The sequence below is a fragment of the Alligator mississippiensis genome, chromosome 5 (assembly GCF_030867095.1).
Source record: "Alligator mississippiensis isolate rAllMis1 chromosome 5, rAllMis1, whole genome shotgun sequence".
Taxonomy (NCBI): Eukaryota; Metazoa; Chordata; order Crocodylia; family Alligatoridae; genus Alligator; species Alligator mississippiensis.
In genome coordinates this window covers 94,177,158-94,204,824 of record NC_081828.1, presented here as the reverse complement: position 1 = coordinate 94,204,824, position 27,667 = coordinate 94,177,158, and the positions used below count along the sequence as shown (strand labels likewise).

General features: G+C 47.7%; 1 pseudogene; it reads right to left on the bottom strand.

Moving 5' to 3' along the window:
* Positions 1-1,995: 1,995 nt before the first annotated feature.
* On the bottom strand, positions 1,996-27,316 carry LOC109282031 (U11/U12 small nuclear ribonucleoprotein 48 kDa protein-like; annotated as a pseudogene).
* Between the last annotated feature and the right edge of the window lie 351 nt (positions 27,317-27,667).

Below are 27,667 nucleotides of genomic sequence, written 5' to 3'. Positions count from 1 at the left end.
CCCTTGATGTATTCCCCTAACTGTGAAGAAGTTTTTCCCTCTCAGCTTTCCCTTATTTAGGCTGAAGAGACCCAAGTCCCTCAGCCTTTCCTTGTATGGCTTGCCTTGCAAGTCTCTGATCATACGGGTGGTTCTTCTCTGGACTCTCCCAAGCTTTTCCACATCCTTGTTGAAGTGCAGTGCCCAGAACTGGATGCAGTACTCCAGCTGTGGTCTTACCAATGCTGAGTAAAGCAGAAGAATCACTTCCTTGGTTTTGCTTGAGATGCACTAGTTGATGCAGAGTATAGTTTGCCCTGCTGGCTACAGCATTGCACTGACGGCTCATGTTCATAGTATGGTCTATCATTACCTCTAGGTCCCTTACAGTTCTGGTGCTAGTCAGTTTGGGGCCACAGAGTCTGTAAGTAAGTTGGGGATTATTTGTCCCCAGATGGAGCACTTTACACCTCTCAATGTTGAATTTCATCTGGTTCCGGTCCACCCAACTTACCAGCCTAAGTCTGCCTGTATCTGCAGCCTATTTTCAAGTGTGATCACGCTCCCCCATAACTTGGTGTCATCCACAAACTTGGCCAGTGAGCTTTTCACCCCCACACTCAATTGATAAAGATGTTGAAAAGCACTGAACCAAGCATGGACCCCTGAGGGACACCACTGGCCACTTCTCGCCAGGACAACACTGATCCATTCATTAGAACTCTCTGGGTCCTACCCTGCAGCCAGCTTCCTACACACCTAACTGTCGAGCAGCGAAGCCTGCAATCCTTCAATTTTCCTGTGAGAACATCATGGGATACCAGATCAAAGGCCTTTTGGAGGTCTAGGTATACAATGTTGACCTTCTCTTTCTTATCCAGGTGGTGAGTTACCCGGTTGTAGAAGGAGATGAGATTGGTGAGACAAAACCTGCCCGTGACGAAGCTATGCTGATTGTTGTTCAAAATCCTACCTTCTGCAAGTGTATCACATATAGACTCCTTGATTAATTTTTCCAGGATTTTCTCTGGGATAGAACGTAGGCTAATTGGCCTATAGTTGCCCGGGTCCTCTCTCCTCCCATTCTTGAAGATGGGCACAACATTCGCCTTCTTCCAGTCTTCAGGGACCTCCCCTGAGTGCCACGAGATTTGGAAGAGTTTTACCAGAGGTCCCATGATGACTTTGGCCAGTTCCTTCAGCACTCTCAGGTGAAGTTCATCCAGTCCTGCTGACTTATGTCTAACTTTTCTAACTGATCACGCACCAGCTCAACATCAACAGTAGGAAGGCAGTCATTCCCACCATGCCCACTCTGAACCTTATCTAGTATGATTTTCCTCTTAGTCTGATGAAATACCAAAGCAAAGTAGTCATTCAGAAGTTCAGTTTTCTCCTGAGTGTCAGTAACCATCCATCCTGAGTTAAGCAATGGCCCCACACTTCCATTTGTTTTCTTCCTGTTCTCTATATACCTAAAGAAAGACATCTTATTGTCCTTGTTTTCTGTTGCTAGTTTAAATTCAGTTGCCACCTTAGTCTTTCTAATCTCCTCCCTACAAGTGTGGGCCGTTGTTGTATAGTCCTCTTTGGGGGATGCTTGTAAGCATAAGCAAGATACATTGAAGAAAGAAATACCTAACCAGAAAGTTAAACTGCAGGCAATAAAGAAGTGAATGGATCAAGCACTAACTCCACCTCATTTTCTTGTGAACATTCTCAATCCTAAAGGTAGATGTCTAACTTCTGAAGAAGATGCTGCTGCCATGGCATGGACATCTTAAAATCACTCCTTAGTTATGCCAGTCATAATACATTTCAGGGCTGGAGGAGAACCATTTAAACAGTACATGTTTACTGATGATGTTTTGATGATGTTTCCCCTGAATTGGTGGAAATCATTAGCCAGGCACACTGAAACAGAGTTCCTTCAGTTGCTAAGCCAACTTTTCACAGCAGTAGCTTCCTCTGCAGGCACAGAAACTATTTTAATCGTTTGGTATTATTCACTCAAAGCTAAGAAATTGACTGGGAGTTGACAAAGCAGGAAAACTTGTATTTCTGTTTCAGTCTATGAATAAAAATGACAGTGGAAGTAGGGAAGATGAGATCTAGTTGCAGAAGTTTTAAGGACAGCGTATGTTTAGTGTTGTGATGACTTGTCTGTTAGAGTTAATAAAATTTGAAAATTAAAAAAAAGATTTTAAGGACAGATGATGTAAAATGCTGTACTAACTAGTAAATTAACATGTTTTAGTGATCAGATTTGCACCATTGTTTAAGAAATATGTGAAGAAGTATCAATGGGAAAGTATGAAGTATGTGAAGAAGTATCCACTCTTGATGATTTAAATCATGATTTAAATCGATCCACTAAAGCAATGGGAGCCAAACGTTTTGGCAGGCATGCTACAAGTTAGCCCTGCACTCTCCCGGGCATGTCTACCCGTGCACATTAATTTGATGTAATAAGGTCTGAGGCTTACCATGCCAAAGTTTATGGCTCCCGGATGTGCATTAACATACATGCCCAGGATTGCAGTGCACTGAGCTGGGTCGGAACAACTCCAACTGGTAGGGGCTGGAGGGATCAACCTACTAACCCAGGACTACTCCCCCCAGCTCAGCATGCTATGGAGGGGCTGGCTGGGGCGCACACAGACTGCCTGTGCTACTGCTCATCCTCCCATTGTGTAAAGAATTCAAACTTATGAGACAAGAAGGCCCTCTAACTCACTCCCCAAAGTGCACCATCAAATTATTTTGGTTTTAGGAACTCATACCCACATGTACTTTATACAAAAGCCAGGGAACCTGGCAAGAATATAAACAAACGTGTTTTGATGAAGTTCTTGTTCCTGTTATCAAACAGTGCTGAACCCCAGATTCTGATTTAGGCCATGCTGGCACATTTCAGTATGCAAGAGACTACTATACAAATAGTACAATGTTTGTACTATTAAAAAGTAGAAATACAACTTTTATTTTAGTTTTGGTTTCTCTCATATGGCAAACTACATTTCTTTTCCCTAAGTTCATTCTGCTGCAGAAGGCAAACAAATCAGATGTATGTTACTGATTACAAAGTCCATTTTGGGAATACCATGAAACCTCACATAGTGACACTGACAGTGATGTACATACATAAAGCATGCAGTAGAATTTCTGTTTTCTTTTTCGAAACCTCCTTACTTGTCAGTATTGTCCTGTATACACAAATGCAAGAGTAGTGCAAAGTGCCCAAGGGCACTTTTACACACGATCCAGCACATTCTGATTAGAATGTGTCAGAGCAGACTCAATTAAACAAGCTCTATTTAAAGCGCCCCTACCATTTTGAAATGCGGGATGCTGAATACATAAGACATTGCACGTTGCTCCCAAGAGCTGCTCTAATTAAAATGCGCCCCCTCACCCTGGAGCACATGTAAGTCTCTACAACTGAAAAGGACTTGACAGGTTGTGAGGAAAAATAAAAGTGAAAAAATTTAGGTTTGGGTGCCACATCGGCTCTGTAATCACCCTGCAATTTGAAGGGGGTTTAACAAACATGTTTTTGAATGTTGTTCTCTCCAACTGTTCTTTAAGAGTCTCACAGTTAAGGCTCTGGACTGGGACTCAGAAAAGCAGCATTCACTTCTGACTTTGCTGCAAACTGTCTACATGATATTAGGAAAGTCAATCAATTTCCACAGCTCCCCCTCTGTAAAGCACCTTGGATGCATTAATTCTCCCACCTCCTGTCTGTAAGCTCCGTAGGCAAGGGCTGTTGTGGTATGTGTTTATACAGTCTACTTTGCCACCAGGTCTCTCCCCCAACTCAGCATCTATCATACTGTTGCAGTATTGATAAGAATGGGGGTGCTATGCATGGCCTGGTTAACTGTGTCTTGTAGAAGAAAGCATTTGGGTGTGTGATCACAGGTGCGTGTGCGTTTGTTTTTGCTTTCATGAAGATTTTGCCGGAATGGAAGATTTTCCTCCTTCACACACCTCTGTATTGTCCAACCTACACTCTTCTTGCCAGTGGCTACTGAGTTCCTCCATGTGCACAGCTTCATGCTCCCCCCACCGGGAAGCCAGCATTTTACTCGAATCACGTGGGAAGACATGAGAAAAGAGCAAACTAAATGAGAAGAAAACTTGCAGTTAAAAAAAGACAAGAGCTGGGGATTAGCTTGGTACAAGATGAGCTGTCCCTTTCAGTTCTCAGGCTAAATGATTGCAAGAGGGGAAAAAAGGTAATTTTCTGAAAAGCACTCTAGTAAAAGAATTTGAAAGAGAGATGTTATTTGCAGGTTGCTGGAATTTTCCCATATAAAAACTCTCAAAGTTCCCAATAACTGATGACATATTTAGAATTTGTAACAAAACTTCTCTTTTTGAACTTAAATGTTTCTGTCAACCAAGCTAGCTCGGGAACAGTAAATTAGAATAATTATATAGTCTAATATCACTGCTCACAATTGAAGGACAAAAACAGCAATGCATAAGTAGGCACCTACTTAATTCATACCCCGTTCTGGTGGTATGGACATTGAGGCAAGCGACCTGAAGCCCAGAGATGGAGAGTTTGAGGCCATAGCAAAAGAGCTCATGGCACAGCCCTGTCAGATTCCAACAAATCTGTGAATTCTGCTAAATACTTTGTTGCAAGGACATGAGAAAGGAAAGACCTCGTTTATGACCAGACATAGGAATTTTTGAGGTTTGGTCATGGCATGAAGGGTTGATTTTGTGGACATTTCCTGGCGGCCCTGCCCCATGCCACTGATTGGCAGACAGGCCCCAAAGGGAGGAGGGATCATGGGGTGGCCGCCATCTTAGCATGCTGGTGGCCCTTCATGCTCCCCCTGGGGCACCATCATTTTATTTTGATTAAGTTTTTCTTTTAAGTTGATTTCACAGATAAATGTGGATTTTGTATTTTCGGTGAGATCTGCAAAATAGCAAATTAAGTAGATCCCAATCAATAAGGGGCTTGGATTTTTAATTAATTCTTTCACTTTTAAAAGCCTCAAATAGTGATGAAATAAGGATAAGAAAAACAGAACTTTAAGCCTCACCCATTTTTAAGTCACCAATGGATTTTTTTCCCAAAAAGTCCGCAAAAGAACACATTACAGACTGTACCTGCCTCCGTTCGACCAGGAGTTCACGCGCTGCCCTCACCCGGGCCCAAGATCTCGCGCACCCGGGCTTTGCTAGTGCGCCCCGGAGTTTACCCCAACTGGTATCAAGGGGGACCCCAGAACTCGCCTGCCACGACTTAGATGACGCCTTCAGTGGGGGGGTCTTCCCTTGGGGTGTACCCCGGCGCTGGCATGCTCCTCCGCGGGTACTCTCGGGGCTCTGTCCTCCCCTACACCCAGGCCATTCACCACCTTAGGGTCTTCCTATTCTGGCCTCTAACCCGTTCTTGCCTTGTCCTCTCTTGCCTCACTCCCTGTGGCCGTCAACAGCGGTCTTCGGACCAGGTATACCCTCAGTAGGGACACTGACTTGGTCCCTCCTTCCCTGGGATGCAGCTGGCCTCTTTGTTGCTCCAATAGCTTACACCGCGGTTACCCTCGCCATCGGCTCTGTGGTGCGGGGTGCAGTCGGCCCCTCTATGGGCGCTGCTGCCGGCCCTGCTGTCGCCTCGGCTGCCGGCTTCCCCACTGGCTGTGTCCCAACTTACAGAGCTGACTCCTCCCCTCCTCGTGCTGCTCCCGGCTGCTCCACCGCGTTGCTCGCAGCCATCTCCGCCTCCTTGTGCTGTCCTGCACTCTGCAGGTGGCGGCTGATTCCCCGCTTGCTGAGGCTCCGCGCTCCAGCTCTCTCCTCTCAGCCGCCCCGTTGCCTCGGCGGGGCCGCCTTTTGTTTCTCCCGGCAGGTGTGCCCCGCCCCCGCCGCTCAGCCGCAGCTGGATAAATGCCCGGCTGACGACCCGCACCGGCACAGCTGGCGCTTGGACTCCCTTTGGCTCCTCCGGCCCTGCGGGAGGTAAGCGAACCCCTTTGCCGCCGCGGGGGTCTCCCGGTGTCCCCGCTCCCCTGGGACACAGACCAACCACCAATGACACTAGGAAACACTGGAAACCTCCCCAGGGAATGAGATGCTTTACAACATTAACTGTTCCTCTCAAGACTGATGTCACTGCCAGCATATGTATATAATATTCAGCTGGGTTAAACAAGTTCCTTTTAAAGATTAGCTTTTTCTGCCTCCGCAGTATAATTAAAACAGCTCAAACTCATCCAAATGAGGCACGCTGGGGGGTACATACTATGCTGGAACAAGTATTCCAGAGTCCATAGGAGCACTCAGTCCCCTACTGGACACTCACCTCTGTATACAATTTCTTTGTTGTATGAACATTTTTGGCTCTGTATGACTGTTGGCATCTTTTATAGTTCCTCATTTCTGCCAGGATTTCCAGATGAGACTTTGGACCTTTCTGACTATCATCTGAAACAAAGCCAGGATAAAATAAATGGTTAGACAACTTCAAGACAAAACCAACCTTTGGTGCAACACATCAGAGCTTAAGACAGTGTAGCCCTTGTGTCTTAGAATACTGCTTTGAGCCACAACAGATAAGTTTGTGCAGAGTTCTTGTAAACAGAAGTTTCTCCAGTATTACCCTTTATACCAGTGGTGGGCAACCTGCAGCACACATGCTGCAAGTAGTATAGGAACCTGGTGCAGTAGGCTTTAGACCCAGGTGCAGAGTTAAAGGGAATACCAGTGACAGGAGTTGGGGCTGGAGTAGCACTCAGAGAAGGGAAGGGCATTAGAGCAGCACTCTGGGAAAGGCAGAAGTCTGTGCTGGATCAGGGGTTGGACTCCACAGGACCAGCAAGGGAGTGTTGCCACAGGAGCAATGGGATTTGGTAGCACTGAGCAATGCAGATGACCAATTACTAGAGTGGCACTTGTACTTTGGACTTAACTTGGGGCACACTTGTCAAAAATGCTGGCCACCAGCAATTTATATCATGACACCCTGTTTAGGGAGATAATGTGATTTCCACAAGAAGGATCAAACATAAAACACCAAAGCAACCGCACAACTCTTTAAAATGTGATCTCTGAGTCAGTCCAACACAGCAGCTTGCAAGAAGATGGTAACTCCTAAATACAGCCTCATTTTCAATTCCTGCATTACTGAACTGTGGAAGTCTGCAAACAGAAGTCAAAAGGTGGAGTCCTGCAGTGGGATCTGTGCATAGTAATCTAGAAGCACATACATGTGCAAGGAAAGCATATGTTTTAGAGTAAAAACACACATACTGGTGTGACCCAATAGCAACTGGGAAAGTTGTGAGCTGCATTGCTGGTTTATTTCTTTCTCAAGAATTTTTTTTCTTGAGAAAGAGGCCATGCATTATTTTTCCATTCAAATTCTAAATGTCAGTGCTCCATGCAGGATCCCTCATCTTGCCAAGATGAAGGCAGTAGGTAGAAGAGAAGAGCCATAGGACTGCTTGGACCACAAAAGAACAGAGGAAGGAGGAAATTGCAAAATTACAGCCAACAGGTAGGTATACATAGAACACTCCATTGCAGGAAGTTGAGGGCATCTTCTTGATTTTTTAAATGCCATCATTTTCTGTTTAAAGTAGAAAGTACAGAGTATTTGCAAACTCTTTTCTGGGATACTTTGCCATCTTTTTTGTCCTTTTGCTACAATGACCAAACCTACAATTTTGGCCATTGCTGTACACATTCAAAATTTTAAAGGCTTTCAACCACATCTACCCACCTGCACAAAGTGACATTTTAAAATGACAGACTCCAGAGCTAGATGGCTTCTCAAACCTTGACTGATTTTAGCTGCCAAATCCACAAAAAGGTCTTTGTCATTTTCTGTGAACTGTGACCTTGACCTTCAACAATGTACAGTAATTTTAGAGTGCAAGACAATCAGCTTGAGATGAGTCACACATGAAACGTTTATGATTTTGGGGAACTTCAATTGGCAGCAAAGAACTAGCGCCTAAAGATTGTAAGCAAAAAAATAATGTAAGTTACTATCCAACTCAACAGTACTTCACAAAGATAACATTGTGGGGAACAGCAACACCATGAATCTGAACTCTCACATCCTTTTCCCATGCAGCTGTAAGATGGACTTCTCTAGTCTTGAAGTTGGTAGCTTAAAAACTATCTTAGTGTATCTGATTCTAGGAGCTAAGTGGTATCTACTTTATGACATCACTGACATTTCATGAAGTGCCATCAAAAGGCCTCCAAGTTTCACTTTGGCTGCTCTTCCGTTAGATATTTACCTGGGTAGCCAAGAGGGCTCTCCTCCAGGGATTATTTGGGGGAAAGAGGGAGAGAATGTCCACAGAATAGAATCTAGCTAGCTGTTTAGAGTTGCCTGTGTTACACTATCAGTGATGGTCCTACAGCTTGCCAACTGCAATTAAAGAATGTTTTCATGCTAACTGTCCCAACTAGCATGCACAACAGGAAAACATATTTTGCAGCAGTCCAAGGGTCCACGTTTATACACTTGTTTCCAAAATATGAACCGCAAACTAGTTAGTTGCCATTGTCAGCAAGACCTGGAACTGGAGCCTCTAATGGCCTGGACAACTCAGCATCATCCATGTGATCAGAAAATTTTCAGGGAGGATCTAGGAAAGGCTGCCTTTTAACCACTTGCATGTGTAGGCTGCTTAAAACCCTGGTAAGAAGTAACATATGGACAAAAGCAATGATAGAACTAAAAGCACTGCCAAGCTGTTCTCAGTGGCATCTACACTGCTCATTAGCTATAAAATTAACAAGAGCTAGATTCATTTCTGGCTCTTGTTTCCCCAAAGTATTAACATTGCTGTCAATGGAAACCTTCCTGTTTCCTGGATAAGGGCTTAATTCCCTTCTCACCTCCCTGCCCCCCCCCCTCCCCGCCCCCGCCCCTGCCAAACCACACGAACAATTAGAGTGAATATCCTGAAATCGAAAACATAGGGTCTTCTAGGATTCTGCTTCAGAAATTACCCTGGTGGCAGTATAGCTGCATTAGTACTCACCCAAAGTTGCTGTACCTTGCTTGTCACCTGTGACAATTATCTCAGAAAAGGCACCATGCTGATGTGGCTGTGCTGTTTCCAGGACCTAAGCTGGCTCAGCTGTCTCCACAGACCGCTGCACGGTCCGCTCTCCACGGACCCTGCACTGAACTGGAAGTAGCCCAACTTTCAAAGCAATTCAAATAAAAATATGAATGTCCAGACACAGGCAGACAAAAATTTGAAGTACTTCAAAAGGCGAGTAAATAGATATAAAAAGAATCTGGAAAAAAACATTTAACTTCTCTGAACTGCTTCATTTTACCTATTACATCTTCATTCTCTATAGAGTATGACAGGGGGCTGCATTGTCCTCCAGCATCCATCCCCACCCCTAGGCAGATGGGGTGATGGGGGAATAAAGCAGACAGCCAACGAGAGCTCTCCTGTGAACTCAGCTGACATCAGGGGTGGAGAGAAGAAATCCCTGTGTACCTCCTTCCCAGTTCCAGAAAGCGGTGTGGGTGAGGAGGGTAGGAGAGTATGCTCCTGGAGATGAGAGACCAGGGAGTGCACAGAAGAGCACTCATTGGCTGCCTGTCCCACTTTGTCCCTTTGCCACCCTGGGAAAAGAGTGGAGTTTTAGCACTAAGCAAACCCCTACTGTACATCTTGGCTGGAGAACAGGCTAGTTTGTGCTATCATGGGAATTTTGAAGCATTCCCAAGTTTGAGGTGGAGGGCTGTACACCTGTCTGCAGCTGAAGTACTCCATTTCTTAAGTGCTTCAATCTACCCCTACCCTTCATTTCACTTCCTTTGCCAATTCAGTACTAAAAAAAAAAAAAAAAAAAAGAAACTGATTTTACATTTGTGCTGACTCTCATCTTGAATTTGTTCACCCTCCTTTGATTACTGTGAAGTGCTTTATGGAAGAGGATGCACACAGTAAAGTTGCCTATGCAAGTGTTGGCTACAAAGGACCAACTCACAGGATCATCATAAAATTCTAGTTTATTGGATGGATGCAAAAGTCAGACCATAAACCTTGGTGCTGATCCCCTCAAACACACACACATTCATGCACACTCGCTCACAGTAGCTAGCTCTGAACACTAAGCACTGGTGTCAAGATATACCTATCCCCAAGCACTGGAGCCTGCTGTCAATGGCCAGTAGAGGCTTCTTTCAGTGCGATGTTGCTGCAGAAGGAGGTTGCCAGCTGGTCCTTCTGGCTGGACAGGCAGGGTGCTGGTCAGGTCCAAAAGGGCATCATTGCGGGTCATTCTTCACTGCCTGTTATCCCTCTTTGGCAGACTTTGGTGACTCCCCAATTCTCAGGCTTACCCAATCCAGGGGTCGTTGACCTCGAGGGACGTCCCTCTTGGTAGCTGCTGGATGGTAGCTGTCAGCCCCAGGGGTCACGTCCACACGTACGTGCAGTCTCAGGAGTCTGTTGATGAATTTTGATTGATTCACTGCCATGATGAACAGATGTCTGGAGGTTGCTTGATCAGGGGGTATTTCAGCCCCAAGGATCTGTTTCCAGCATTAATTAGTTCAAATGGGGGCTTCCGTACCTTTAACAATGAAGTTTCCAGGAATTCCCGGCTCTTTATTGATTCTTTCTTCTCCTTGGTCTCTGATTTTGTAGGTGTTGATTGCCGCTCATTAACATGCTTATCCAAACTAGCTACTGTGTTACACAATCAACCATGATTCATTCAGGGACCTGCTCCATACAGAGATTCCTGCTCTTGCTAACATTGTTACATGGTACAACTTACTTTTAAACTTAAAGTACATTTGTAAAAGCATCTACAAGCTCTGTTTTCACTACAAATACACCTTATCTAAAAATAATAATGATATAATAAAGAGAGAGAGAGAGGAAGGAAGAAAAGGTAGAAAAGAGAAAGCATCCTCAAAAGGGGCAAATACTAAACGAGGGGCTTTTGCCATATGAAGGAGCTTCACATTTGGGGCGGGGGGGGAGGGGGGCAGACAAAAGGGTTTCTTGCTACACAAGTGCTCTAATACTTTGAGGTGGTATATTAAAACTCATACCCTTATGAGTTAAAAAAAAAATCCCTACATTACTGTGTCAACTTTCTTGCTCAACTTAGCCCCTTATTCTAAATCATGTCCATCTGACATTATGAATGTTTCAAAATAAACAGAGCATAAAGCATAAAAAATAATAAAGCATAGCATCCCTTATTTAGCACAATTTACTGGTTATCGCGGTCTTCCATATAAAATAATAAAAGAGACATTAGAATTAAAACAAATATAATCCTAAATGAAAGAGGCATGTGTTTCTAAAATACAACTTCATAAATAGGTTTAGGAGTTATTTGGTAAAGGAAAACAATTTGTGCAATGCTGTATTTTCCCCTTTAGATCAGTGGGTTTTTTTGTACCAGGACCCATTTGTAAACATCAATGGCCAGTTCTGACCCACTGCCCCCCACCCCCAGGCCCCAGCACCCCAATGTGTGGGGCAGTGGGGGGGCCCAAGCAGCCCCCTGCTGGCTGGAATGTTTTTCTCCTTTAAAGGGGAATCGATTTTTAAAGTTTGTTCATAACCCTTTTATATTCTCTTGTGACCCACTTTTAGGTTGTGACTCACAGGTTGAGAAACGCTGCTTTAGATCAGTTCAAGAGTGGCCATAGTAGAACAGGCTACAGAGATGTAACAGTGACATCTAGTGACTGAGACACTGTGCAATGCAGCATGTGGGACAAATTTCAGTATTCACTTATTTTCTTTGTAAATTGTTTGGGGTTTTGAACTTTCCTTAGGAACAGCCAATTTCAAATGTATTTGTGTCAGATCAAAGTTATATATTAATACCACCTCAACTTTGCTCTTCCATGGGAAATGCACACTTTCTCTAGACATGGTATAAATGTTATGGAAGTTTCCTGGTGCCTCCGTTCCAAAGGACTAATTCTAAGTGCTGCAGTTTCAACAGTGGAGAAACAAAATGAGACCAGAAAAGTCTGTGAACGACAACTGTGCTGCTGTAGTCAACTGCTGAGGTTGTAAGTTAGAAGAGCAACATCCACACTTCTCCTCCACCCTTGGGTACACATATTCTGATAACAGGATCAACAGGTTAACACAGTACCCTCTGGTGCCACAGTCCCTCCTACAGTACACTGTGGCTGTATTGCCTTCCTGCCATACACCTCTAGTCTTTCAAGGTCTGTCTTGATCACAGCTCTCAATCTTTTGGGAAACCCCTGCCTTTCTTTTCCTGGGCTTCCACCTGGTAATCAGAGAGCACCTAAAGAAAAACAAGATGCAGTTTCCCAACAGGTTGCCAAGATGTAGCCACCTTCCCACAAAGTGAAAAAAAACAGCCTCAAACCTATAGAGAAGTGTGGCAGGGCACTGTAGTTGCCTGCCACTTTAAGGGGCTGATGCTAGCAGCCACCAGATGCCTGATGAGGGCAGCCATTTTGAACCTAGGGTTGCTCATATAAACAGGGCATTTTTGCTGCTGGAAGTCAGGCAACAACATTGTTTGGCTGTAGGGCTGCTGGTATCATCTGGAGGTAAGGGAGGAGCTATAGGGGATGGTAAGGAGGCTCCTGGTCCTGGGCATGACCTAAAACTGCACCTTGCCAGGAGTGGGTGGTCTGGTGGGGCTCTGAGTGATACGGGAGCCCCCAGGAAATGCCAGGTCAGTTATCACCTCGGTGAAAGGTTGGTAGGGGCACCTTAACCCTAGGCCTCACTTTCAGGTGGGTTTGCATTCCATCGGAGGTAGTTGCGGGGGTGCGAGCCCTGAGGAGGAGAGTGGGGGCCAGGTATGGCTGAGGCTGCCTGAGCCCTGCAGGGGTTTGAGACCCTGAGAGGGAAAGTTGGGGGCTAGGTATGGCTGAGGCCACCTGAGCCCTGTGGGGGTTCGAGACCTTGAGAGGGAAGGTTGGGGCCAGGTACAGCTGTAGCCACCTAAGCCCTGTTGGGGGTTTGAGACCCCCAAAGGAGAGAGTGGGGCCAGGTACAGCTGAGGCTGCCTGAGCCCTGTGGGGGTGTGAGACCCCAAGAGGGAGGTTTGGGGCCAGGCACGGCTATGGCTACCTGAGCCCACCAGGGAGCAAACCCCCGCCCAGAGCCCCAGTGACAGGGGTTGAGATCAGTAGCCCCAAGTGAGGGGCAGGGTTATGGAGCCCAGTGAGGGGGTAGCCCCAGCAAAGGGGGCCAAGATCTATAGCCCCAGTAAGGGGTGGTGTGCTAGCCCCATGTGAGGGGCAGAGTTGTGGAGCCCCATGAGGGGGTAGCCCCAAGAAATGGGCAGAGATCTGGAGCCCCAACTGAGGGAGCAATGTGGAGCCCCAAGCTAGGGGAGTAGGCCCAAGTAAGTCTTCGGACACTTGAGGCCGAGGTTTGGGTCAGGGGCTGAGTGAACGGGGGCTCAGCCCCAAGCGAGAGAGGCGAGTCCTGACCCCGATAAGTCCTCCACTGCTGGGAGGCAGAGTGTGGGTCAAAAGTAACACCTGGAGTAGTGCCATGACCTGCTGCCTCAGGGGGGAGTGAGAGTCCCCTGTGAGACCCTGAGGTATCAGTCATGGTGTGAGGTACCCCAGATCCCCACATCCAGGAAGGGGGACCTGGAGACAGCGTGGGCTAGTGAGGCTGGAGGTAGAGTGCCCCTTGACTGGCCAATGCTGGGGCCAGGACCAAGAAGGTAAAAAGGGCCAGGTGCCCACTGTGAGGGGCACCCAGAGTCACGGGCCTGGGACCCTGCCTGGCCTTTGAGGTGAGGCCAGGGCCTGTGTAGGGCCAAAGGTCCTGAGTAGGGACCATGCCTGAAAGGGGAGCCAGCTAAGTGGAGCTTGGCAGCCTGGCTGAAGGCAGCATAGGCTGCCGGAGTGGGGGGACCAAAGGAGGGTCCTATGAGGAGGATTCTGGAGCCCAGTGTGGGGCTGGTGTGCTTATTAACATCTGGATACCACAGAGCTGTGGACACCTCTCCTTATATTGGGGGGGGGGGGGAAAGAAAAATGGGTAGCCTCCTGCCTTACTTAACAACTTATTAATTTTCCAGCAAGGTGTGGCAGGCGAGACAGGTGGGTGGTATGCCCGGAGGCAGGTGGGAGGTCAGCGAGGGCTGGCCTGAGAGAAGCCCACTTTGCCACAAGAGGCAGACACATACACTTCAGTCAACATTATTCTTCTAGATACTTGAAACAAAAGGAAACTGAAGGCTTCTTGTCTCTTGGAAAAATGAAAGAGTACTACACGTCACATATCTGATAACAAACACACATTGGCTTGGAGACGCAGGGGAAGAAATAAAAGTAGGAGGGAGGATTTCCTATCCAGGAAAAGGATTCCCAGCAGTGGTTATGAGGATGTGGGCCAAAAGGAGCCTGACACGGTTCTGGGACATGAGAGGCAGAAGCAAGGGAAGCTCAGGGAGCAGGAATGAATGAAGGGTCTTAAGCACTGGGGATTTTGACAGGAAGATGGCACTGCTGTTTCAGGAGCCTCCTGAACACTGCAGGCTGGATTGTTCAAGCCCAGAGAGCTTAAGTTGAGCATGAAGGGTTTCTACCCCAGCTGAATGAAAGGAGGAGACAATAGCTAAAGCAGCAAGTGAATATTGTGACAGCAAATAAAAACATAGCAACTGGGAAGGCTGGAAAAGAGACAGAGACCGTCTGCACAATCCAGAATTGGAGGAGAGTTCACACAGTAGGGAAGCTAGAGAATCTCTGGGTTGGCTTGGATATTCCACTTACCTCGACTGTAACTTCCACCTTCTTTTGCACTTAAAATTCTAGCTTGATTTCATAACATGGAACTGCAGATCTTTATCTGTAGAAATGGAGAACAGCATTTCAATGGGGTTCTACATCTGTGCCAAGTCCCCCCTGAGATAAGCACATACAGATATGCAGCATTGTAGATGAGGTGTACTGAATGTGCAGGCAGTGGATATTCTCAGGCTACATTGGTAGTATTTAACAAAATACCACCTGCCTCTCAGGAACTCTGCACCTTAATGGAAAAAATAGTCTAAAAATAGTTTGTCTTTTTAACCATCTATATTCTTATAACCATCCCATGCCATCAGTCCAGAAAACTGAGCCAAGCAAAAAATAAGATTTCTGTTTGCAAATATGTGGAAAAAAATCCAGTGATTCCCTCTTTTGTGTCTCCTTATACATCCATTCTCCTTAAGCCTGTTTTTTAAGGTTCTAAACTCATCATGGCAGGATCCATCAATTTGTGTTACTATGAATATGCATGAAATGCATTTTATGCACTTGATATCAACAGCAGTTTAATTGCAACTCTGCTATTTAAAGGAAGTTGAGTCACAGAAAATCATATTTTGATTACCTTGTCAGTTATCAACTTCAGTATGGTTCTTCTCCAATTTCTAGGGTTAATTATGTTTAAAAATAAAATGCAATACAGAGGGAAAAAAAAAAGAAATCTTCATGCAAGGAGATCCCACCAATTTACATGGGACTGCAATGAGAGCAGTGCACCATACTTTCTTTAGTAGCTCCACCACAATAGTTACTAAATCTCCTCAGAGATGTGACACACTGCTGAAGTGAGAGGATGAAGACATATGTGTGTGATCTATTAATACAGTCTATAAAGAATACTAGTAACAAAGCAATGGGAATTGCAAGCTGTCGTGGATGTGAGAAATATCAATCCATTTAAAAATGCCTTGCTAACTAGCAAGAGGTGAATGATAATTTCCTCTGAGGATTCTGAAAATGAACATGAGGGAGAAAACCTGCCAAATGGTGTTATGCTGAGAAAAAGAGGGGTATACAATAGTGACAGAAATAAAAAAAGTGATGAAGCCCAAAGAAGAATGGCATCTTCACTTGAAGCCTCACTTTCATAACCAAAGTCACATTTACCCATGTTTTTCTACATACCTTGAGGTAGCAGGCACGGCTCGTGATTGCTACGGTGCTGGGGTGCATGAAGTGTCCCACAGAAGTGCAAGGGGGCTCTCCACGTCCTCAGTGGCGACCCCAGAAGTGGACCAGAAGTACTTCCAGCCCACTTCTGGGTCTGCAAGGGAGTGTGCTGTCTTCCCTCCCCCGCCCCCACACCCTTTTGGCTCAGCGATCGGCCTCAGGGGGTCCCGGGTGCCCCCCTCAGACCCAGAGGCACCAGTCACTGAGCTGGGCGGGTGCAGGGGGGCTCCCTTGCATGTTTAAAAACACAGAAGCACTGGAAGTGCTTCTGGTCCACTTCCTGGTCTGCTGCCGAGTACGCTGGGGACCCCCCCGTGGTCCACCCGCCCCAGCATTGCAGCATTCACGAGCCCCTGCTACCTAGAGGTATGTAGAAAAAACATTTAAAGCTGTGTGTATGTCCGAATCACCGAATCTCTCTGAATCGATTCAGAGGGTTCCGATTCAATTCGGAGAGATTAACGGGTTCTCTGATTCGATTCTGATTCATAGATTCGGCCACCGAATCGGGCTGAATCTCTGCCAAATCGAATCAAAGACCAAAGCTTCTCGCAGCTCTAATAAATATGACAGGACCGTCACATCCATGTTAAGCCTCATGGAGTTCAGGTAGGCTGGCACAGGTGCATGAACTTGTTTGCATGGCTATGATTTCAGGATTGGACTCTTTTTCACATTTTGTGTAACTGAAAATTCAAGGCTGTCGCAAGCTATTTCCTTTCAGCATGAAGGAGAGACAAGTTACATTTTTTCCAATGAAACAAACAAAAAACATGTCAGAGAAGCAACAAAGTTAAAGAAAAAAATAGAAGCTACCTCCTCCTCTTTCGAGTAATCCAATTTCCTTAGCCTGCAGGAAGCCACGTGCTTTTCCAGAGAGGATTTTGGCATGTGGTGATTAGCATCATAGAGACACACGATTTTCTCATGCTGGCAAAAGCAAACAACAATCAGCAGAGGCTATGACAAGCAAAGAGCCTCAGGAGAGGGGCTGAAGAGCAGAGGTTTAACACTTCTGCCCAGTCCTAAGCTTGCCCTCTCTCCAAGTGCTGGCCAGGGCACTCTGTGGAGGCAGTCATTGTGGGAGCAAAGACCAGGTCACTGCCCAGTGATATTGAGTCCATACCCAAACAGCAACTCCTTAAAACACCAGACTAACAGGATGGCAGTAACCCCCACCCCAGCCAGGTGACACGCTTCAGCTCATGTATAGCAGGGGCCTGTAGTCAGTGAATGCAGGGTAAAGCAGTGGTTCTCAACCAGGGTGTTGCAGCACCTTGGGGCACCACAAGATCCTGTCATGGGTGTTGTGTGTGCACTGTTGAGTGGGGGGAGCCTAGGCAATGAAAAACAATGGTGTGGGCAGAAAACATACAAGTTGCCCAAATCCAACCCTGCCAGGGGAACTGAAGAGATTTGAACAAGCGCAAGTGCACACAGGCATGTACATACATGTGTGCATGCATGTATGTGACATGCCTACTTGAGGGTTGCCGTATTGCCAGTTGCAAAAAAGAGGACAGCTGTCGCACGTGCCAAGGGAGCTGCGCCCCCGCTCCCCCGAAGCCCCCCAGAAACCCTCCAGCAGCCGCGGAGCCCCCCGCTGACCCCCAGCGCAGCCGGGGTAAGCGGGGCCCGTGGAGAGAAGGGGCTAACCCCCTTAGTGTGTGTGTGGGAGGCGGCAGCTGAGTGGAGCCGGGCCGGGTCAAGCCCCGCCCAGGCCCCTACTTGGCCCAGCCCCCCAGGGAGCCACGCGAACAGGCTGCACAAACAGGCGCGCTTCTCTGCCGGCGCGTTAGTGCGGAGTTCGCGCGGGAGGGCGCCAGACCCTGCCTGCGCACCCCCCAGGGTAGACAGTCCCAGCCGTAGCCAGCCTACCTGAGGCATGACACGGATGGGCACGCGCCGCACCCCGAGGGTCCCCTCAGGCTCCGCGGCCCCCCCCTCTGGCACCTCAGAGACGGCCACCCAGACAGAGCCCCTGGTTCCGGGCTCCACGCAGACGGAGCCCCTGGCTCTCGGCTGCGGGGGCTGCCTGTCCCTTTTTCAGGCTCTGGGGCCTAGGAGCATGGCGACCTCCCCTTGCGGGGTCTGCTCCCTTTTGGGGTCTCTGGCGCGCCAGCTGGAGGAGCTCCAGGCCACAGTCCACAGACTGCGTGCCATCAGTGACTGCAAGCAGGAGATAGACTCCTACTGCCAGGCCCTTCTCCCCCGGGAGGCAGAGGGTAGATCACAGTCTCCCTCCAGGCCAGAGGAGGACTCTGGGACCTCCTGCTGTGTCCAGCCAGGGGCATGGACCAAGGTGGTCAAGGGCCCTAAGGCCCGCCGCACCAAGGCCCCTCCCCCACCAGAACTGAGCAACAGGTATGCACCTCTTGCTGCCCCAGCAGAGCCTGCTGAGTTGCCGGCCCCCACAGGCAACATGGGCCTAACTGCAACTCCCGCCCCTGCTCTCCCCAGGACAAAACGTAAGGTGTTTGTTGTGGGAGACTCCCTCCTGAGGGGGACGGAGGGGCCAATCTGCCACCCTGACCCCTTAGCCCGGCAAGTCTGCTGCTTCCCAGGGGCCTGCATCCAGGACATTGCGGAGAGGATCCCCAAGCTCCTCAAACCCACAGACCACTATCCCATGCTCCTTATTCATGTGGGCACCAATGACACGGCTCGGAGCACTCCCAGCCAGGTTATGAGGCGCTACAGGGATTTGGGAGTGGGGCTTAAGGGTCTGGGGGCACAGGTGGTGTTCTCGTCGATCCTCCCAGTCTCAGGCTATGGGCTGAGAAGGGACAGGAGGATCTATGTGGTCAGCCAAAGACTGCGGCGCTGGTGTCGTCAGGAAGGCTTTGGCTTTCATGACCACAGCCCGCTCTTTGGCGAGAGAGGCAGCGAGCTGCTGGGAAGAGATGGTCTCCACCTCTCTCCCCTAGGGAGGAGGCTCTTCTCAGCCAGACTGGCTGACCTGCTCCACCGGGCTTTAAACTAAGCCCGCTGGGGGACGGGGGGACTACCGCCACTGCTGGCCCGCTGAACAATCCTTGCAAAGCCAGCGGATCACAGCACTCAAGGGAGCCCGCCCCAGCCCCAGCCCTGGTAAAATCTGTGGGCAAGGAAGGAGCCCCCCAGGGGGCACTTGCCTGCCTGTACACAAATGCCAGGAGCTTGGGGAATAAGCAGGAGGAGCTCATCCTCCTGCTCAGTGCAAGCAATTACGATGTCATAGGGATCACGGAGACCTGGTGGGACTCCACCCACGACTGGACCACGGGGATAGATGGCTATACCCTGTACAGGAGGGATCGTGTAGAGAAAAGGGGCGGGGGTGTAGCTCTCTATGTTAAGGAAAGCTACGCGTCCCTGCAAGCCGATATTGGCGACCAGGGTGGACGGCTGGAGACCCTCTGGGTTAAAATCCGTGGGGAACACGGCACAGGGGACACAATGGTGGGAGTCTATTACAGACCTCCCACCCAAAGTCCTGAGCTAGACCAGGAGTTTGCCCAGGAACTGGCTGAGGCACCTTGCTCCAGGACCATGGTTGTCATGGGTGACTTCAATTACCCAGACATCTCGTGGGAGGATCGCTCAGCAAAATCTGAGCGGTCGCAGAGCTTTCTCTCATGCGTGGATGACCTCTACCTGACTCAAGAAGTCTATGGGCCAACGAGAGGCAAAGCGCTGCTCGACCTGGTGCTGGCTACTGGGGAGGACCTAGTCGGCGACCTAGTGATCGATGGGAAGCTGGGTGACAGCGACCACGAGCTGATCACCTTCACCATCCGCCGAAAAGCTGGCAAGTCAGTCAGCAACACGCAAGTCCTTGACTTCAGGAAAGCCGACTTTGACAAGCTCAGGAGGCTTGTCAGTGAGGCCCTAAGGGACTGTGACCGCAGGGAGAGGGGAGTTCAAGAAGAGTGGTTGCTCCTCAAGGGAGCGATCCTCAATGCACGAACTAAGTCTATTCCATCTCAGAGGAAAGGCAGTAAGAGGGCACAGCAGCCCCCCTGGCTCTCCAGGGACCTAGCAGACCTCCTGAGGCTAAAAAGAAAGGCCTACAAAGGATGGAGGATGGGAGTCACCTCCAAGGAGGATTATTCTGCACAGGTCCGGTCCTGTAGGGAGCAGACCAGGAAAGCCAAGGCTGGAACTGAACTCCAGCTAGCTTTGAGCATCAAGGAAAATAAAAAGTCCTTTTTCAGATATGTGGGGAGCCGGAGGAAAAGCAGGGGCAACGTTGGACCCCTGCTGAACCAGATGGGGCAACTGACAACTGACGCCCAGGAAAAAGCCAACCTATTAAATAGGTACTTTGCGTCGGTCTTTCATCAGCCCCATGGGACGCCCGTGCCCGCTACAGGGCCGGGAAGTCCGGGTGAGGGTGATCCCCTGCCCTCCATTAATGCTGACTTTGTGAAGGAACATCTTGAGAAGCTGGATACCTTCAAGTCAGCCGGCCCTGACAATCTTCACCCCAGGGTACTCAAGGAGCTGGCGAGCATCATAGCCCAGCCTCTAGCGCGGCTCTTTGAAAACTCTTGGCACTCTGGTGTAGTGCCCGAAGACTGGAAGAAGGCCAACGTGGTGCCTATCTTCAAGAAAGGGAGGAAAGTGGATCCGGCTAACTATAGGCACATCAGCCTGACTTCTATCCCTGGGAAGATCTTAGAAAAGTTTACTAAGGAGGCCATCCTTAATGGACTGGCCGACGCCAACATCTTAAGGGATAGCCAGCACGGGTTTGTTGCGGGTAGGTTTCCTTCTACGACCAGGTGACCTATCACCTGGACAAGGGAGATGAGATTGATGTCATATATCTTGACTTCAAAAAAGCCTTCGATCTGGTGTCCCATGATCGTCTCTTGGAGAAACTGGCCAATTGTCGCCTTGGGTCCTCCACGATCCACTGGCTGGAAAATTGGCTCCGGGGTCGGACCCAGAGGGTAGTAATTGATGGAAGTCACTCATCGTGGTGTCCTGTGACCAGTGGGGTCCCCCAGGGCTCTGTCCTTGGACCCATACTGTTCAACATCTTCATTAACGATGTGGACACTGGAGTCAGAAGCGGACTGGCCAAGTTCGCCGATGACACCAAACTTTGGGGCAAAGCATCCACACCAGAAGACAGGCGGGTGATCCAGGCTGACCTGGACAGGCTCAGCAAGTGGGCGGATGAGAATCTGATGGTGTTCAACGCCGATAAATGCAAGGTTTTCCACCTTGGGAAAAAAAACCTGCAGCATCCTTATAGGCTCGGCAGTGCTATGTTGGTTAGCACTATGGAAGAAAGAGACTTGGGGGTCATCATTGACCACAAGATGAACATGAGCCTGCAATGCGATGCTGTGGCTAGTAAAGCGACCAAAATGCTGGCTTGCATCCATAGATGCTTCTCAAGCAAATCCCGGGACGTCATTCTCCCCCTGTACTCGGCCTTAGTGAGGCCGCAGCTGGAGTACTGTGTCCAGTTTTGGGCTCCACAATTCAAAAAGGATGTGGAGAAGCTTGAGAGAGTCCAGAGAAGAGCCACGCGCATGATCAGAGGTCAGGGAAGCAGACCCTACGATGACAGGCTGAGAGCCCTGGGGCTCTTTAGCCTGGAAAAGCGCAGGCTCAGGGGTGATCTGATGGCCACCTACAAGTTTATCAGGGGTGACCACCAGTATCTGGGGGAACGTTTGTTCACCAGAGCGCCCCAAGGGATGACAAGGACGAATGGTCACAAACTACTACAAGATCGTTTCAGGCTGGACATAAGGAAGAATTTCTTTACTGTCCGAGCCCCCAAGGTCTGGAACAGCCTGCCGTCGGAGGTGGTTCAAAGCGCCTTCATTGAACACCTTCAAGATGAAACTGGATGCTTATCTTCCTGGGATCCTATGACCCCAGCTGACGTCCTGCCCTTTGGGCAGGGGGCTGGACTCGATGATCTTCCGAGGTCCCTTCCAGCCCTAATGTCTATGAAATCTATGAAATGATTGTGAGGGGCAGTGATATGCCAGTGCCCTGGCTCTGCCCATTCCAGTCATAGCCCCCCAGCCCTCCTGCTGCCCCTCACTCCTGACCCTGGGAGCCCTGGGCCATGCTGATGCCCCTCGTTCCCAACCCACAGCCCCCATCCCTGCAAAAGGAATAGATAGAAAAAGGCAGTCACTACGACCCTGGGGGCACCTTCTTAGCTGCTGCTGTGAAACTAAACTGAACTTGGCAGATGCTAGGACCTGGGGGACATCTCCTTGGCAGCCCGGTGGCCATGCAGAGCAGGTGCGCATGCATTCATGTCCACATGCGTGTTGCGGGGGGCGGCAGGGAGGAGGTTCCAGCCCAGACCATTGCCAGTAAGGGCAGCATGGTGTTGGGCTCAGCTGCAGCAGGAGCGGCCATGTTTGCTACAGGCACCCCTGCCCTTGTTTGAAGGGGCTCGCTGGGGGGAGGGGAAATGGTGTCCATCTTAAGTGAGGGCACCCTGAGGCCTCAACCAGGTGTGTTTGTGGACCACCGCACAGTCTTGGACTAGCCCTGCTGGGGGAAGAGGCATCTCATTGCAGCCCGTGGTGGCACAGGGCAGCCGCAGTTTTAAATGGGGCAGCACTGGTGTTCTGCATTTTTTTAACTGACTTTTCATTTCCCTCCCCAAGCAGCTTGCTGTAACTTTCTTTTCTGAAACCTTCCTACACAGGAACGGGCAGGTGCCGCTGGGTGATGTAATGTAGCATGAAAATGAAGAATCTGAAGAATCATGTGTTGTGCTAAGGCATCTCTTCTTGGCTAGCTCTGAGCTGCGCCCATGTTTCGTATGAAGGCTGTATTTCTCTGCAAGCCGACATGTCATAGCTGTTACCACCCAATGAGAAGTCACTTTTCTTGAGGAAAATTAAATTTGCAAATGCAAGAGAAGATTAAAAATGATATTTATACCAAGATCTCTTGTTTGGTCCTTTCAATCGTTATTAAAATCAACTATTTGAATGTTTGGCTTAAAGAAGTCCATGCTGGCGTGTCATTTCAGGATGTGCATCTCAGTAACCCAAAGCCTTCCTGCCACCCTACTGCCTAACTACCCACTGTGCTAGTATGTGCCTGTTCGTTGTGAACCCATGGGGTGTTCTGACATGCATAAGAGAGTGTGTGCATAAGAGAGGACATAATGCCAGCCCTGGTGTGAATATTCAGACTGAGAACAGTGGCAGGGGGATGTTAAGAAGACAGGTCTGTCTTGGGAGAAGGCAGTCATCCTTAAAAGATCTAAAGCAACTGTTGTCTGGCTGCTTTGCAGGCTGCGACCCAGCGTCCTTAGGCATCAGTATTAATCAGATGGCACTTGCAGGACTCCTGAACCCTTGCCATTGCGGTCTGCAGCATTGTGAGGATGAGGTCTTTGATTTCTGGTCTTGGATATTTTTGTCTGCTCTCTCTGTTCTTTGTAGCCTTTTGTGAGGTGTCTCATACAGTGATATCAGCTGATTCCTCAGAGCTGAAACTTTTTGGCTCCTCATGAATTGTTCATGGCAGCACAGCCTGGCAGAGAGCTGCTTCTGGCTGCTGCCAGTGCCTTAGCACTTGCTTGATACCTGTTTTGATTTGTGATAATGGCTTTGAAAATGTCAGTCATTTTTTTAAGGTGTAAAAAGCCAGTGTGTACACAGGAGGGAGGCTAAAAATAGAACATTTTGTGTCATAAATACCATGGAGATGGGAAATGACTAAGCAAAAATGCCGTGGGGACGTAGTAACCTTGAAACTTAGCAGCTTTTCTGTGATTCAGCATTCCCTTCCTATTCAGTTGCTCTAAAGTCCAATGCACTTCACATTTTAACCCATTCATACTGTTATCTCAAAGATGCTCTTTTGCTTTGTAGACTGGCTTAGTTGGTAGTTTGGTTTGGAAACCACCTAAATACTACACATACTTACCTTCTTTGCAAGAAGGGGTAAAAGAAGAGCTCAACCAGTCATCTATTTACTTATTATTTCTTTAGAGCAATCCTTCCTGGGGAAGATGAACAACTCCATCCCTTTCAGGTGAGACTTGTGTTGCTTAATGTTTATAGCAGAGAACTTGGGCTATGTCTGGACCACACAGCTGAGATACCTTGACTTAACTCTGTAACACCTGAGTGAAGAAGTCCACCTGGAAAATAATCCATGAGCTTCCCTGAAGGGTTATGTTCATTTGGGAAATAAGTGTGCACCACTCATAGGCCAGCCAGTGCATGTAAAAAGAGCCAGCCTGAGGGGTGGCTCAAAGGTTTGTGTGTAGATTTATGGGCCAAACTTAAGTCAACTCTGCTGTGAGGGTAAGCCCTCAGCGTCAACCCCGCAGGCCAACACTTTTAAATTTGGATGCCTAAATTTCAGAGTCTCTATAAAAGCAGCTGATTATTTAACAGGCCTTCTTCTTCAGTGGTACTTGTGAGTGCTCATCACCTCCAAAACCTAGGGTCTGGTCCAGTGTCAAGTTGAGCAGTAGAAAATACAGGAAATGTTAATTATGGAAACTTACTGGCAACACAGGTCTCCATGCTCCATTTCTCCACTGGGATTTTTTATCTATCTCAGAGATGTCCTGCAAGTTTCAGTGTACAGTAGTAATGAGAAGGGCTGTACCAATGAAGAGTGTAATTTCATTCCCTTCTCTTTGTGAGTATATTTCCTGCAGTAACAACAGCGAGTGCAGTGCCAAGTGCACTCCTGACAGCTTTGTCAGGATTGGCTTTAGCTCTTGCATCACTGTTGCATGCACTGAGTGAACATCAGTCATGCTTCACTTCTTGCACGCAGGGAACCTCTGCAGCTAATTACCCACATGAGGATAGCTTGGGTGTCAGCTGCACAATTGCTCCTGAAAGCAAGGAGTGAAAGAGCTTCCCAGCGAGGAAAAGACCTGTGAAATTTAACAAGGCTCCAGTTCCTTTTACAGCAACAATATCCTCTCACACACCTCAGCATGAGCCAGCCTAGCTGCTCAGTTTGTGCCGCATGACAGCCTGCAGTCTAAATACAGAGGCTCAGTTCCTCAAAGCCAACTGGTAAAAATACTAATTATGCACTAAACAGGCAATCCCTGGAGCTGGCTATGGGCTAGCAGTGCCCTGCTATGAGATCCCACTGCATGAATCCAGAGCCCCTTCAAGTTCTGGCAGATGAACTGCCACAAAAGTGTTTTGGAATAAAAGCAGTTCCTGATAGCCAAAGCCTAATACCTCCCTCCAGCCCAGCAGTATTAACAAACCCTCAGATGTCCACAGGGCGTACAAGTCACAGGAGCACTGTGGTAAATGAAACCGTTCAGCTACATTTGCAAACTTGCCTCTGAACCCACATATGCATTCATTCCACATGCACCTGTGTGCAGACTCCGAATCTGGAGCCAGAGAACGCCAACATCTCTTTGATTTATTTGTTTCTCTAAGTACTGAGAGAGAAAACAAAATGCCCGTATGTATTTGTGTGCTCAAGGCCCTACTACCTTCCTGCTTCTCCCTCAGGTCAATCTTGTGTTTGCTGTGCTCACGCTTGGCACCTTTGTTTGTACAGTGCCTAGTGCAAAGAAGCCTCAAGCGCCATGAGGATACAAATGATAAATCCTAGGGGTAACTTCTCTCTATGCTAGCTGCGTAGGTCTGTGCACACCTCCTGCATGAGCACGTATGTACAAGCATAGAGTGCACTTGGAAAATGTGGCTCATCCTGTAAGGCTCTATTATTACAGTAACAAGGCAGCTGTCACTGTGTATTACCAGCCCTTTTTATAAGACAATTTGTAACAGGAACAATTATTTTAAAACTAGTCTAACCTTTCAAAAGGAAAAAGTTACTTATCCTCAACAATTCATCTGGAAACAGAGTCAGCAGGAACAATGACAGGCCATCTTTTATAACAAGCTTGATATTCTGTGTGTGGATTCCAAAATGCTGCCTACACGCATCCTCTCCCCGGCAGGAGGATTAACTCAGTGGATTACAGTTTCCCTTCAAAGAGACTGGCCAGTGCTTGAAAGGTCACATTGTCTCACTAGTAATCTATCCACAGCCCTTATGGAGTCTAAATGGAAGGGGACAAAAATCTTGCTTAACAAAAGACATAGGGGAAAATGTGGTTCCATCTCCTTTTAAGTCATCACTCAAGGTCACTGACATTCTTCCATCTGAGTTCATACAGATACAGCTTCCTAGCAGAGCACTAGGTGCAGGAAGCTATCGGAAGAGATGGTCATCTGCTGAGATGTTTCACAGACCAGATTGTTTATGGTCCATAAGGATCCTATGTCATTTGCGTGTACATGTGTTGGAGGGGTGGGGGTTGGCCAGCTTCAGATGCAGAGTCCTAGGCATAACTGCAGGGAAACCCAGCCAGACTCTTTCTCTCGGGAGCTGGGGAAAGTTCAGCCTTTTGGGGTGACCTAGGAGGGTGGGAGAGATTGACCACTGAGCCTAGATGAAAATTGAGAAGGGAGCCTAACCCAGGTCACCACTTTCTTCTCTTGGTCTCATAAAGCTCCTTGTTCAGTGCTGGAAGAAAGTGGTGTTTCATTATTCTTTGCCAAGCTGCATTTTATGACCCTGTCAATAAAGACCAGTATGAACAAGTCTGCTTGGCAGATTCTGCCCAGGGTGACACCTGTGAATCACCCACTGCCTTCAGTGCAGTTACAGGGGTGCAAATGAATACAGGACTGGACCTGCAGCTGAAAATTCAACAATACTGTTGGTGACGCAGAAGGCAGAAGAGAATCCTGCTGCCTTAAGTAGTGCCAGTTCTTCGGAATAACAGAAAAATGAACAGTAAACACTTACGTGGCCTCTTGTAAGAAACAGATGCAACTCCAAACACACACTAGAAGCAGATCTGATGAATTAGGAGAGTGCCATTTAGCCAAAAGGAAGTACTAAAGCATGGCGCAGTAACTACCCATACTACACTGTACATGCAATGCATGGTTATTTTAGCACCTACTTTGCCACAGCGGCACACTATAATGTGGGGAGAGCACCGCTATGGTGAAGTAGCTGCTGGTCACATGTAGATAGATACCTATGGATGCTACATCACTATAGCACATCACTATGGCAACATAGGATCACATGTTGACATGCCCAATTACCCACAGTGAGTAAATGCCCTGCTCAAACTGTAAGCTGTTCAAGACAAGGGTTCTACATATTAATAAAAGGCAAAATGTAATGCATATCTGAGATCCTGAAGAAGAAGAAGAATATCATTTTATAATAGAAGATGTATTAGTCTCATGTATTAGTATACAATCTTCTATTTAAACCCTTAGTATTTATAAATACAAAAACAGTATAAGTACCTTTATTTACATTTTCTTTGGTTTTGAGCAGAAAACTAATGGACTTTGTTGCAGTCATTTTTACGGTAGAAATTTCAGCATATTATTAAAAGTAAACAGAATGCCAGTTTCTATGCCATGCAATAACAAGAAAAACAGGTTCCATTTTTCCTTGGCTCTTTGGAAATGTTCCTGGTAATCAAGTTGAAAAGTGGCATCAATTTGTCAATCAATTTAGCAATGCAGTCTGTTTCAACATGCTTAGGAGTACAATATCTATTGAGAGCAATAATCCTTGCAAAAGATCATTTGCAAGGTACATTAAAGATCAGAACAATTCTTGTTCAAGTGTTCATAAGATTTTTTGTGGCTTGGAACTAATTAATTAAAATCAATCTTCTCATATGTAGGAATAAAGAGTTTTGTAGAT